Source organism: Phacochoerus africanus, chromosome 3 (assembly GCF_016906955.1).
Source record: "Phacochoerus africanus isolate WHEZ1 chromosome 3, ROS_Pafr_v1, whole genome shotgun sequence".
In the NCBI taxonomy this organism is placed as follows: Eukaryota; Metazoa; Chordata; class Mammalia; order Artiodactyla; family Suidae; genus Phacochoerus; species Phacochoerus africanus.
The window spans coordinates 25,270,483-25,280,697 of record NC_062546.1 but is presented as its reverse complement, the minus strand read 5'-3'; positions in this window follow the sequence as shown (position 1 = coordinate 25,280,697).

Sequence of the window (10,215 nt, the reverse complement as noted above, 5' to 3'; positions counted from 1 at the left end):
GGAAATCACCTCATGTTTGCCCCCATCCCTGTGGACCAAGAAGCATATTCTCAGGAGGGGTAACTGCGAGACTGGACCAAAATGACCCTGAATCAGTAAATATCTCAGAGATCCAATGTTTAAAAAAAGTGAGGAATGGCCACCCGTATCTTCTCTTTGTTCTCAGATGCTATTGCAGCTAGGATCCAAGTCCAAGGTTCCAGAGTTTCTCCAGGAAGGATAATGGGGGGAAGACTGTCTGATTGATGTAAATTACCCCCCTCCCCCAGGCAAGGGCAGGGGGCAGGGGAGGGCTGCTCCAGGGCAAGGGTTTGGACCTTCTTTTGGTTTAGTTCCTCTGCCCGTCCCTCTTGCTTTCCTTAAAGTGCTCCATCCTGAGGGAAGTTTGGGTTCCGTCTGGCTTTGAAAACCAGAGGACCCATGAACAGAAAGATGCTCCACCTCCCAGTGCCCTGGGCGGTGGGATTTCACACCTGGGCAGCCTGCCTCGGCTTCATTTCAGTTTTGATGGCGGCATGCAGAATTCCTGATCACGTCTTCAGGTGTGAAATTCCAGGTTTTAAGAAGTCTAAATAATGGTGTAACACATGCAGATGCCCTAGTGTTTCTGACTTAAAAGTAGCAAGTGTCGGGGCAAACCGTAACTAAAAGGTTAGACACTGATATGGTGCTGGGCATGAGGGAAGGGCGTGGCTTCTGGGTTCCAGAGGTCCATTTGCCAAAACAACGGGGTGTTTCCACTCCTAGCATTATTAACATTTTTAAACATGGAAGTTGAAATAATTGTGTATCCTCCATTTAACTCAATAATTGGTACAATTAGCATTTTGCTCTATCGCATAACTATCCATTTCTCCATCTATCCATCCAATTTTTAGATGCATTTCAAAGTACATGCTCCTAAACACTTCGACACGTGTCTCATTACCTAGTTTGTTGACCCTTTTTGGAGAATGGGTAAGATTTACATACGGTGAAATGCATATAGATCTTAACAAATGCTGACATCTGTCAACCCAACCCTTTGTCAAGATCTCATCATCCCAGATGAGATCTCCTGTTGCTGCCCAGCCAGTCAGTGCCTCCAGTCACCAGAGGCAACCCCTCTCCGATTCCCTTCAGGTGGGCTCTTCACCCTCCAAGCTGTAGCTCTCGGCTGGGGTCCCTGAGCAGGGGGCCTGCAGTCCAGGGAAGTGGTTGCCTCCCAGGGAAAATGCTGCAGCTGTCATCTCCATTTATCCCTCCACCTCAGCACTTCCTGATGTTCCTCTGTGAGCTGGTATCGCCTTTTCTCCAAAAATACATGTTCTAAAAACACTCTGGGAAATGTAGGCTCTCTATTCTTTCATCCACTTGACACTCAAACCAACTGCACTTTGTACATGTTCTCATTGAGATCCCGAAACCATCTTTCCACACCAAATTCAGGTTCTGGAAAAAGAAAACATGAGAAAGGATCTCATAAATTGGATCACCGCAGCAAAGTGGAAGTCGTTAAGTTGCCAAGCACATCCAGATGGTAGATGCAATCCAGTGTCGGTGAGCTTAAGCTGATCAACCACATTCAGTCAAGGAAGAACACAGAACACATTCAAAGTGCTGGTTCTAGTTAAACGAGCTCAATTGGCTCAAAGGGCAGTTTTATTTGGGTTTCCTGCCGTCCTGCCATTAATCTCGTCCTCTGGGGCCAGCTCTTCCCCTTCCCTGGCTGGAATGGAGGGCAGGTCCCAGGCTTCTCCCTTCCGTAGATGATGTGTCCAGCCCTGTGTAACAAAGCTTTTGGGCTGCGTCTGGAGAGAGGGGCCACCCCTTCCCCATCTTGGGCCCAGTGCCAGCCTTGCCCTCCGCAGTGGAGGGGGCAGCTCATGTGTGACCCTGGCCTTGAGCGCTCCCGTGTTGCTGAGAGCAGAGTAAGATGAGGGGAGGAAAGTTCATTACCACCGTGAACCGGCTTCTTCCTCTCTGAGCCGGAGGTGTGTTCAAAGCTGCCACTTGTGCTTTTGGTGCATTTTATGTGGGTTTTCAAAGATCCCTTCTTGTCCTGTCGTCACCTTCTGTCGAACTCCCCCAACCCCCATTCCCTTCTTTTGGGTGATAAGTGTGGTCTCTGGCTGGCTCCCTGTAACTTTCCTCTTGGCCCCTGGTGCTCAGGGTCCCCCTTTATGGAGTCAGGGTGAAGCAGAATCACCCTGCCACCTCCCTCTGTGGATGGTGAGACTCGAGCACATCAATGGCTTCTAAAAATCACCCTCTAACTTCTAGCTCTTTTATAAGCTAAAGATGAGGCAGAGTGTGAACTCACTTGGGGCCACCCTGTTTTGCATTGGTCCCTGTTCCCCTCTTGGCACATGGCAACTACTGCCTTGGGGTCTCAGCAGAAACTGAGACAAAAATAATTACAATTTAACGTCTTTATTCACAAGAAATACGTTGTTAAAAACTTGCCTAAAGTTGAGGTGGAATTTTGTGATTTTTTTTTTTTTTTTAATTCCCTGGGTTGTTTTGACTTTCAGGTATTAGGTTTCCATATGTATTTAGGAAAAACATCATAAGCAAAGTAGCAGACTGATTGTAACTGGTTCTTATTTTGCAGTCTTTCTTTAGAAAACAGTACTTTATTCGTTTATTCATTCAATTATTTGGTGAATGCTTGCTAAGTGCCAGGCCCCAGCCTAGACGTAAAGGAGTTGGTGACAAGAGCTTATTTCTCATGGAGATGAGATAGCCAATTGAAAAAGAAGTATCAAACTATGTTTGGGCTCCTCCCTACACCAATTAAATAATCCCTGAGAGTAAACTCTGGACTTGATCAGTTTGTAAAGGCTGCCTGGGTTTCTGTGACATGTAGCTAGGGTTGGGAACCACAGGCACAGTCTTACATGCCATGGTTAAGAGTATAGGAGGCTATAACCAAAATATCAGTCAGAGATAAGAGCTTTTGAAAGATAAAAAATGAGGAATAAATGCATCAGAAGAAGAGGTGCAAGCTAAAGTTGGGGAAATCTCCAACAAAAAAGTGGGGAGGGAGTTCCTGTTGTGGCGCAGTGGTTAACGAATCCGACTAGGAACCATGAGGTTGCAGGTTCGATCCCTGGCCTTGCTCAGTGGGTTAAGGATCCTGCGTTGCTGTGAGCTGTGGTATAGGTCGCAGACGAGGCTCAGATCTGGCATTGCTGTGGCTCTGGCGTAGGCCAGTGGCTACAGCTCCGATTAGACCCCTAGCCTGGGAACCTCCATGTGCCGTGGAAGCGGCCCTAGAAAAGGCAAAAAGACAAAAAAAAAAAAAAGCGGGGGGAAAAAAGAGGAAGAAAAGTTTAGAAAATTAAAGGATTAGTCCAGGAGAGTCAACATCTGATTAAAAGAAGTTTAAGAAAGAGAAGACAGGATAGAACATTATCAACAAGAGACAACAAGGAGTTTCTGTTGTGGCTCAGTTGGTTAAGAACCTGACTAGCATCCATGAGGACACGGGTTCAATCCCTGGCCCCGTTTGGTGGGTTAAAGGATCTAAGCATTGCTGTGAGCTGTGGTGTAGGTCACAGACGTGGCTCAGATCTGGTGTTACTGTGGCTGTGGTGTAGGCCAACAGCTGCAGCTCTAATTCAACCCCTTGCCTGGGAACTTCCATGTGCCGTGGGTGCGGGTGAGACCTGTGCCAGGCCTCATCATCATGATATCTCAGAACACTGTGGACAGATACAATCCAGACAGAGAAAAAGAAAAACAGAGTACAAAGGATTAGAAATCACATCCATATCACTATAAACTAGAAGAGAATGGAGTGATGCCCTCAAAATTCTGATTAAAAAAATAATTTAAAGCCTAGAGTTCCACACCCAGCCCACTGTTAAGTGTAAGAGTAAGGTAAATATTTTCAGATTATATTTATCTGCCTTGCATGTTCTCCCAGGGAGCTAGTGACGAATGTACATCAAAATTAGAGAGTGAAAGAAAGAATGGAAAGCATGGTACCCAGGCAGTTTGAGTCTCCAGCACAAGAGAGTCAAAGGGTTGTGTCAGGAGGATGGTGAAGTGTGCTGGGCAGCAAACTCAGAGGCAGTCCTGAATGGGGTAGAAGGATGCTTCCAAAAACAAAACAAAACTGATAGGTTATCTCAGGTACGTGGATATAGTCAAAGGAAATTTTGAGCTTGAGTTTTCAGCGGAGTGTGAGACGCCTAAACATTCTTTGTTCCGGAGGCCCAGAGTGTAAGCCAAGGGCTGCAGGTGGGGATTTGGGGGTCAGTGTCATGTTGGAGGCCCTGACGGTGTGAATGTGGACACGACCAAGGTTGACAGGAGCAGGCTGAGGAAAGCGGAGGCCCATGCAGGGCGAGAACCTGAGGGGCAGCTGATAAGGCCAAGGGGAGGCACCCATCTGGGGACGGCAGGGCTTAAGGACATAGGAGGAGAGGAAGAGGGTGGAGACCCTGGCCTGGTCATTCGGGGAGGTAGCATGAGAACTGAGCTCTCCCTTGGATGGAGAGGGAAGGGGACCAAGGGAGTGAGTCCCAGAGAAAGGCTGGGTCCAAGGTCCCACGTGGGTGTCTCCGTACCATAGTGGTTATCACAAGGTCCCGTGTGGGCAGTGGGGTTGGCGGTCATGGCCTGCACATCCCAGAGAAACCAGGGACTTCAAGGAGGAAGGGTGGGGCAGCCCCAGCCAGAGGCTTGGGGACCCCTGGGTGGGTTTCAGTCCCTCCTGCCTCTGGAAAACTCCACTTATATTTCTGTAAACAGGAACAACCAATCCTTAATCAGAGATAATGACCCTGACTACTCCTGGGTCCTCCCACTGTGAGGCCCATTTTACAAATGAGTTCACTGCCTTAAATAAGATACCCAGCACCGTGGTACCAAAGTTGGTTCATCTGATTCCAGGTCCTGTTTCCCCAGGACTCTGTGTCTTCCTGGTCACTCACTGACCCTCAACCTCAGAGGGAGGCTCTGTTACTAACTCCATTTTGCAGATGAAGAAACTGAGGCTCCAGAAAGAAAGGATTTGCTCAAAGTTATCCAGTAAGTGGTGAAGCAACTTTATACCCAGATATGTCTGCTGTTGTATACAGGAGCAAACAGGCCCAGAAAAGGGACCTGCCATGGTTACACAGTAATTGGTGGCCTACAGGCCAGGAGATATCTACTCTCAGGTGAAAGGCCAGCTAAGGCCAGCTCTGCCTTTTCTCAGGTCCCTGAGTCCCAGTCAGAAGCCGCAGAATAGCATGGATGAGACATTGCCCTGAGCTGACAGTTTCCCCAACCATCCCAAAGAGTCCCCTCAGACCCCTTGGGTGCCCAGCAGCAGTCCTTGGCCCAGACTCAGTCCTGCCCATGGGGTGCAGATGGCAGACTAACCCTCAGATGGGCAGGGACTCGGAGAGATGACGCAGCGGGTGCTCAGAGGAGAGGTCCTCATCCAACAAGAATTTACTGAGCACCTACCACGTGCTACACTCGGAGTGGGATGGTGCAAGAACCACACTTAAAGGAAATACTGCCCAACGGGGCTTACATGTTAGTGGGAAAGGTAAGTAAAATACATTTTTAAAATTATATAGCATATTAAAGTTAAGCCCACAATGAGCAATCACTACATGACCACCAGAATGGCTAAAATTTTAAAAACTGGCAACGCCAAATTTTGGAAAGGGAGCAGAGCAACTGGAACTCCCATGCTTTTTTTTTTTTTTTTTGGCCTTTTTAGGGCTGCACCCACAGCATGTGGAGGTTCCCAGGCTAGGGGTTGAATTGGAGCTGTGGCTGCCGGCCTGCACCACAGCAACAGCAACGTCAGATCTGAGCCGTGTCTGTGACCTACACCACAGCTCATGGCCACAGTGGATCCTTAACCCACTGAGCGAGGCCAGGAATCAAACCATATCCTCAGGGATCCTAGTCGGATTCATTAACTGCTGAGCCATGAAGGTAACTCCCTTTTATTTCTTTTTCAATGGATTTTTTTTTTCTTTTTGCCATTTTCTTGGGCCACTCCTGCAGCATATGGAGGTTCCCAGGCTAGGGGTCGAATCGGAGCTGTAGCCACCGGCCTACGCCAGAGCCACAGCAATGCAGGATCCAAGCCGCGTCTGCAACCTACACCACAGCTCATGGCAATGTCAGATCCTTAACCCACTGAGCAAGGCCAGGGACTGAACCCACAACCTCATGGTTCCTAGTCGGATTTGTTAGCCACTGAGCCACGACAGGAACTCCAATGGAATTTTTTTTTGTTGTTGAAAATTAACAATGTTTTACAATGTTGTGACAATTTCTGCTGTGCAGCAAAGTGGCCAGGTCGCACATATATATACATTCCTTTTCTTATATTATCTTCCATCATGGTCTGTCCCAGGTGACTGGATATAGTTCCCTGTGCTGTACAGTAGGACCTCATTGCCCATCCATTCTAAATGTAAAAGTTTGCATCTACTAACACCAAACTCCCAGTGTGTCCCACTACCTACCTACCTCCCCCTTGGCAACCACAGGTCTGTTCTCCATGTCTGCGAGTCTGTTTCTATTTTGTAGCTAGGATCATTTGTGCCATATGTTAGATTCCACAAATAAAGTGATATCATATGCTATTTGTCTTTCTTTCTTCACTTAGTATGAGAATCCAGTTGCATCCCTGTTGCTGCAAAAGATATTTTGTTCTTTTATGGCTGAGTAGTATTCCATTGCATAGATGTACCACATCTTAATCCATTCATCTGTTGATGAGTTGTGTGCATATTTTGGCTGTTGTGAATAGTGCTGCTATGAACATATAGGTGCATATATTTTTTGAATTGTAATTTTGTTCAGATATATGCTGAGCAGTGAGACTGCTGGGTCATATGGTAGTTCTATATTTAGTTTTCTGAGGTACCTCCATACTCTTCTCCATTGTGGTTGTACCAATTTACATTCCCACAAACAGCGTAGGGCGGTTCCCTTTTTCTCCAACCCCCTCTAGCATTTGTTATTCGTAGACTTATTAATGATGGCCATTCTGACTGGTGTGAGGTGGTACCTTACTGTAGTTTTGATTTTCCTTTGTCTAATGATGAGTGACGTTGAGCATTTTTTCATGTGCCTGCTGGCCATCCGTATGTCTTCTTTGGAGAAATGTCTATGTAGGTCTTCTGCCCATTTTTCGATTGGGTTGTTTTTTTATTGATGAATTGTATGAGTTGTTTGTATATTTTGGAGATTAAGCCCTTGTCAGTTACATCATTTGCAACTATTTTCTCCCATTCCTTAGGATGCCTTTTTTTTTTTTAATGGCCTTTTTTTTTCTTTTGCTATGCAAAAGCTTATAAGTTTAATTAGGTCCCATTTATTTTGTTTTTATTTCTATTGCCTTGGGAGACCCATATATTATTGATAAGATATGGAACATTAATTTCAAGCATAGCAACATAATGATTCAATATTTGCATATTGTGAAATGACCACCCTAAGTCTAGTGAACATCCATTACTATACACTCTTATAAAAAATTTTTTTATCATGAGAACTTTAAGGTCTACTCTTTTAGTGCCTTTCAAATATACACTATAGTAGGAGTTCCCTGGTGGCACAGCAGTTAAGGATCCGGCATTGTCACTGCTGTATCACAGTGGGTCACTGCTGTGGCACAAGTTCGATCTCTGGCCCAAGAACTTCTACATGCCATGGGTGTGGCAAAAAAAACCCCCACTACTAGTAACCATAGTCATCATGGTGTACATTATGCATCCCCATGACTTTTTTGGGGGATGGGGGCATGCCCATGGCATGTATAAGTTCTCAGGTCAGGGATAGAAGCCATGACACAGCCGTGACAGGCTGGGTCTTTTTTTTCTTTTTAGGGCCCGAGGCACATGGAGGTTTCCAGGCTAGGGGTCAAATCAGAGCTGCAGCTGTTGGCCTACACCACAGCCATGGTATCCGAGCCACATCTGAGATCTATGCCACAGCTTGCTGTAATGCAGGATCCTTAACCTACTGAGTGGGGCCAGAGATTGAACCCATATTCTCATGGGTACTAGTTGGGTCGGTTATGGCCAAGCCACAACGGGGACTCCCACAAAGCTGAGTCGTAACTGCTAGACCACCAGGGAACTCCCCCATGACTTTTATGTACTTATTTTATAACTAGAAATTTGTACCTTTGGGAACTCAGCCACTCCCCGCCCCCAGCCTCTAGCAACCACTAATCTGCTCTGTTTTCTGTATTTATTGTTTTGCTTTGTTTTTTAGAGTCCACATATGAGATTATGGTCCATCCATTTTGTTGTTGCAAATGCCAAGATTTCCTTCTTTTATGGCTGAATAATAGTATTCCTTTGTGTATATATATGCCAAATTTTCTTTCTCTGTTCATTTATTAATGGACACATAGGTTGTATCCGTATCTTGGTTATTGTGAAGCTGCTGCAGTGAATGTAGGGGTGCATATTTCTTTTCAAAATAGTGATTTCCTTTCTCTTGGATACTCAGAAGTGTAATTGCTGGATCACAATAGTTTCATATGCTGTTTTGCATAGAGATTGGGACTGATTTACATTCCACCAACAGTGTACAAGTGTTCCCTTTTCGCCACATCCTTGCCAACACTTGTTATTTCTTGTCTTGAGAATGGCAGTTCTTTTTTTTTTTTTTTTTTGTCTTTTTGCTATTTCTTTGGGCTGCTCCCGTGGCATATGGAGGTTCCCAGGCTAGGGGTCGAATCGGAGCTGTAGCCACTGGCCTACGCCAGGGCCACAGCAACGCGGGATCCGAGCCGCGTCTGCGACCTACACCACAGCTCACGGCAACGCCGGATCGTTAACCCACTGAGCAAGGGCAGGGACCGAACCCGCAACCTCATGGTTCCTCGTCGGATTCGTTAACCACTGCGCCACGACGGGAACTCCCGAGAATGGCAGTTCTAACAAGTGTGAGGCGCTCTGTCCTTGTGGTTTTGATTTGCATTTCCCTGATGATTAGCGATATTAACCACCTTCCCATATACCTGTTGGCCATCTGTGTGTCTTTTACAGAAAAAAATGTCTACTTAGATCCTCTACCCATTTTTAAGTTGGATTATTTTTTACTTTTGAGTCATATGAGTTTATGTATTTTGGATATTAACCCCTTATTAATAAGATATATGATTTGCATACATTTTCTCCTACTTGTTTTGTCTTCATTTTGCTGATGTGCAGAAGCTTTTAATTTTGATGTAGTCCCTCTTGTTTATTTTTTGTTTCTGTTGCTTTTGCTTTTGGTGTCAATTCCAAAAAGTCATCACCAAGACTGATGTCAAGGAGCTTACATATATATGTTGTCTTCCAGGAGTTTTATGGCTTCAGGTCTTACATTCAAGTCTTTAATCTATTTTGAGTTGATTTTTGTGTATAGTGTAGGAGAGTGGTCCAGGTTTCCCATGACGGTTTACTGAAGAGACTGTCCTTTCCCCATTGTGTATTCTTGGTTTCTTTGTACGTACACTGACCAGATATGTATGGGTTTATTTCTCGGCTCTCTATTCTGTTCCATTGATCTATGTGTCTATTTCAAAAAAATTTTTTTGGCCACACCCACATGTGGAAGTTCCCAGGCCAGGGATCCAGGGATTGGACCCACGCCACAGCAGTGCCCTGAGCTGCTGCAGTGAGGATGTCAAACCTTTTCCTTTCCTTCATTTTTCCTTCCTTCCTCCCTTTCTTTCCATACTTGCAGCATATGGAAGTTCCCAGGCTAGGGGCTGAATCAGCTGCAGTTGCCAGCCTAAACCACAGTCACACCAATGCCAGATCCAAGCTGCATGTGCAACCTATGCTGCAGTTTGTGGCAATGCGGGATCCTTAACCCACTGATGGAGGCCAGGGATTAAACCTGCATTCTCATGGGTTCTCAACCCAAGGAGCCACAATGGGAACTCCAACAATGCCAGATCCTCAACCCACTATACCACAAGGGAGTTCCCTATGTGTCTATTTTTATTCCCATACAATACTGTTTTGATTATTATAGCTTTGTAATGTAGTTGGAAATCAGAATGTGTTGCCTTCAATGTTGTTCTTCTTAAGGTTGCTTGCTTTGGCTATTTAAGGTCTTTTTTGGTTCTATACACATTAGGATTGTTCTATTTTTGTGAAAATGCTATTGGAATTTTAATAGGGATTGTATTGAATCTGCAGATTTTAACATTAATTTTTGCAATCCAAATGAGCACAGAATATTTTTCCATTTATGTGTGTCTTCAGT